This window comes from Heterodontus francisci, unplaced genomic scaffold (genome assembly GCF_036365525.1).
Source record: "Heterodontus francisci isolate sHetFra1 unplaced genomic scaffold, sHetFra1.hap1 HAP1_SCAFFOLD_91, whole genome shotgun sequence".
NCBI lineage: Eukaryota > Metazoa > Chordata > Chondrichthyes > Heterodontiformes > Heterodontidae > Heterodontus > Heterodontus francisci.
Window position 1 is genome coordinate 4,617,903 of NW_027140989.1, and position 4,760 is coordinate 4,622,662.

The following is a 4,760-nucleotide window of genomic DNA, read 5'->3' on the forward strand; positions in this document are numbered from 1 at the left end:
CAGGACGGGCCTAGGCCTAATCTCCGGCCTGAGTTCAATTAGCTGATCTCATCCAAAAGATTTTGATAAAGTTCCACTCAAGAGGCTTCTCTGCAGGGTGAAAGTGCCTGGTATCAGTGGTAATATATTGATCTGAATTGGGAACTAACTGGCAGGACAGAGGCAGAAAGTAGTGACAGATGGATCTGGATCTGTTTGGAGACCAGTCACCAGTGGTATCTCACAGGGATCGGTGTTGGGACTGTTGCTCTTTACTATTTTGATCAATGATCTGGATGCAGGTGTCAGGAACACGGTTTGTAAATTTACAGATGATTTGAAGATCTGTGCGAGTGTTCAGACTGTAGACGATACTCGACTGTTTCAGGCTGATTTTAATGTGTTGGGAGATAGGGTTCATGACTGGTAAATGATGTTTAATTTGGGTAAGTGCAGTGTTATTCATGTGGACAGGGTGAATGCTCAACATTCATACACCCTTCAGGGAAAAACATGAAAGTAGGTGGAAAAAGAAAATAATTTTGAGCAGAGATCTGGATGTTCTCGTGCACAGATCTCTAAAGGTACAGCAGCAATGCTGTGAAGTGATATTTGGAGCAAATAGAGGGTTGGGCTGCATTCAGAGGACAATTGAGTATAAAATGAGGCATATTCTTTCATGGGATGTGAGCGCCGCTGGCAAGGCCAGAATTTGTTACCCACCCCTAATTGTCCTTGAGCTCCCTTCTCGAATTGCTGCACACCATGTGGTGTAGGTACACCCACAGTGCTGTGAGGAAGGGAGATCCAGGATTTTGACCCAGCATCAGTGAATGAACAGCGATATATCTGCAGATCAGATGGTGTGTACTTGGAGAGGAACTTGCAGATGGTGGTGTTTCCATGCATCTGCTGCCCTTGTACTTCAACGTGCTGGAGGTCTTCAGTTTGGAAGTTGCCGTCAAAGGAGCCTTCGCGAGTTGCAGCAGTGCATCTGGTAGATGGTACACACTACTGCCACTGTGCGTCAGTGGTGAAGGGAGTGAATGTTTAATGTGGTAAATGGGGTGACAATCCAGTGGGCTACTTTGTCCTGAATATTGTTGAGTTTCTAGAGTGTTGTTGGAGCTGTACTCATCCTGGCTTGTACCTTGTAGATGGTGGACAAGTTTTAGAGAGTCAAGAATCACAGAATCGTTTCTGCAAAGAATCATAAAACATAGAACATAGAAAGTTTACAGCACAGGAAGGACAAAAATGAGCCACCCAGCCGAATCCCATTTTCCAGCATTTGGTCCGTAACCCTGCCGGTTCAGGCACTTGATGTGCATCTCCAGACTCCTTTTAAATGAGTTGAGGGTTTCTGCCTCAACTACCCTCACAGGCAGTGAGTTCCAGACCCTTCACACCATTCTGGGTGAAAAAAACATTTCCTCATCTCCCCTCTCATCTTTCGACAAATCACTTTAAATCTATGCCCCCTCATCACTGACCTCTCCGATAAGGTAAATAGACCCTTCCCATCCATTCTATCCAGGCCCCTCACAATTTTGTATGTTTCAATCAAATCTCCCATCAGCCTCCTCTGTTCCAAGGAGAACAAACCCAGTCTATCCAGTCTTTCCTCATAGCTGCATTTTTCCAGTCCTGGCAACATCCTCGTAAATCTCCTCTGTAACCTCTCTCGTGCAATTACATCATTTCTGGAATGAGGTGACCAGAACTGCACACAGAATTCAAGTTGTGGCCTAACTAATGATTGATACAGTTCCAGAATAACCTCCCTTTTCTTATATTCTATACATCGGCTAATAAAGGAAAGGATTCCATAAGCCTTCTCAATCAACTTATCAACCTGTCCTGCTACTTTCAGGTATCTGTGGACATTCACTTCAAGGTCTCTCACTTCCTCGACACCGATCAGCATTCACCCATTAATTGTGTATTCCTTTGCCTTTTTTGACCTCACCAAATGCATCACCTCACACTTCTCCAAGTTGAATTTAATTTGCCACTTTTCTGCACACCTGACAAGTTCAATTCTCCAGCTCTCCTAAATGAGCATTTCACCTGGTGCCTTGAGCTGAATTACTCATTGCAGAATTCCCACCATCTGTTTTACCCTTGTAGCCACAGTATTTATATGAATGGTCCAGTTAAGATTCTGTCAATGGTAACCCCCAGGATGTTGATGGTGGGGGGGGGGGGGGGATTCAGCGATGGTAATGCTGTTGAACGTCAAAGGGAAATGGTTACTTTCTCTCTTGTTGGAGATGGTCATTGCCTGGGACTTATGTGGTGTGACTGTTACTTGCTACTTAGCAGCCCAAGCCTGAACGTTGTCCAGGTCTTGCTGCTTCTGGACACGGACTCCTTCAGTATCTGAGATGTCCCCCATTTGTCCTTTTATGAAACCTTGGTCAGGACTCACTTGGAATATTGTATCCAGTCTTGGTCTCCTCACATGATGGGTGATATTGAGGCCTTGGAAAGGGTACAGAGGAGAGACATTAAACTAATTCCCAGTATAAGACATCTTCGTTATCAAGTTAGACTAGAAGAGTTGGGACCCTGCACCTTGGAGAAACCTAGACTGAGGGGTGATCTGATTGAGGTTCATCAGATGATGAAGGGTCCAATTTAGCATGGGAGAGGCGTCATAATTGGATTTTGTGAAAGGCTAGATGGCACCCGGATCACATTAAATTTCATTTTCATTATTTGGCTAACGTACCAGGATGGCCGAGTGGTTAAGGCGTTGGATTCAAGATCCAATAGACGAATGTCTACGTGGGTTCGATCCCCACTCCTGGTATCCATGCTTAATAAATGCTACTTGTTGTTACCCTTTTATTTGCTTTGCACCATCATCGCTTCTGTCATTTTATCACTCCTGCCTGACAACCGATTGCAGCTTTCTATTATTGGATCTTCCCCGGCACCGTTCCTTGGCTCTGCACGTGCTTATAAACTGATAAACCCGCAACTTAATCTTCTCTGTCCCCTCACAAGGACCTTCTCATTCTCCCTGAATTGTGGTTCCTCGCTGGATCCGCTGCCTCTCCGACCCCCCTCCAGGCAGCTGAAGGCCGCGAGCCTGGGTCTCACTTTATTCACTCCCCGGTAGTTGATTCCTTGCAGGTCTGCCACCGCTCCAGACACCCTCCAGGAAGTGCTTGCCATAATCTTCCAATCATCCCCGGATAAGGGGATTGGAGAGTGGCAAATAACACCCTTATTCAAGAAAGGGTGTAAGGACAGTCCAAGCAACTCCATGCAAGTTAATTTAACATCAATGCTGGGTAAGGTTTCAGAAATGATAATCAGGGAAAATATCAATGGACATTTAGAGAGGTTTGAGTTAATTAAGGATAGCCAGCATGGATTTGTAAAAGGCAGATCATGCTTCACTAATCTAATTGAATCTTTGGATGAAGGAGCAGAGAAGTTTGATGAAGGAAATACAGTGGGTGCTGTTTCTATGGATTTTATGAAAGCATTTGATAAGGTATCACATAAAAGGCTGGTTAACAAGATTGAGGCTCGTGGAATAGGAGGGTCAGCTTCCAATTGGTTAGAAAAATTGACTTAAGGGCAGAAACAAGCAAGTTGCAGTAAATGGTTTCTTTTCAGACTGGGGGATGGAAGACAGTGATGTTCCCCGAGGGTCAGTGCTGGGATCACTGCTTTTCTTGCTATGTATAAAATATGTGGATCTTGGAATACGGAGCAGAATCTCAAAATTTGCTGACAATTCCAAACTTGGAGGTGAGGCAAACAGTGAGGATGATATGAATCGCCTGCAAAAGGACAAAGAATGGCTAGCAGAATGAGCAGAGGTGACGGATGGAATTTAATACTGTTAAGTGTGAGGTGATGCATTTTGACAGAAGGAATAGGGAGAGGCAATGCATACTTAATGGCACAGTTCTGAAGAGTGTGCAGGAACAGAGGGACCTGGGGGTGCATGTGCATCGATCTTTGAAGGCGGCAGGGCATATTGAGAGAGTGGTTAGTAAAATATATGGCATCTTGGGCTTGAAACAAACATTTCTTTGGCCTCCTTGTCTCGAGAGACAATGGGTAAGCGCCTGGAGGTGGTCAGAGGTGTGTGGAGCAGCGCCTGGAGTGGCTATAAAGGCCCATTCCAGAGTGACAGGCTCTTCCACAGGTGCTGCAGAAAAATTTGCTTGTCGGGGCTGTTACACAGTTGGCCCTATCCTTGCGCCTCTGACTTTTTTCCTGCCAACTGCTAAGTCTCTTCGACTCGCCACACTTCAGCCCCACCTTTATGGCTGCTCGCCAGCTCTGGCGAACGCTGGCACCTGACTCCCACGACTTGTGATCAGTGTCACAGTACTTCATGTCGCGTTTGCAGACGTCTTTAAAGCGGAGACATGGACGGCCGGTGGGTCTGATACCAGTGGCGAGCTCGCTGTACAATGTGTCTTTGGGGATCCTGCCATCTTCCATGCGGCTCACATGGCCAAGCCATCTCAAGCGCCGTTGACTCAGTAGTGTGTACAAGCTGGGGATGTTGGCCGCCTCGAGGACTTCTGTGTTGGAGATGCGGTCCTGCCACCTGATGCCAAGTATTCTCCGGAGGCAGCGAAGATGGAATGAATTGAGACGTCGCTCTTGGCTGACATACGTTGTCCAGGCCTCGCTGCCATAGAGCAAGGTACTGAGGACACAGGCTTGATACACTTGGACTTTTGTGTTCCGTGTCAGTGCGCCATTTTTCCACACTCTCTTGGCCAGTCTGGACATAGCAGTAGAAG

The 4,760-nt window shown here is 46.2% G+C and overlaps 1 non-coding gene across 1 annotated transcript; it reads left to right on the top strand.

The window, feature by feature from the left end:
* Nucleotides 1-2,711: 2,711 nt before the first annotated feature.
* On the top strand, nucleotides 2,712-2,794 carry trnal-caa (transfer RNA leucine (anticodon CAA)). Its single transcript has one exon. It is a non-coding gene; the product is annotated as a tRNA-Leu (tRNA).
* Nucleotides 2,795-4,760: the final 1,966 nt, after the last annotated feature.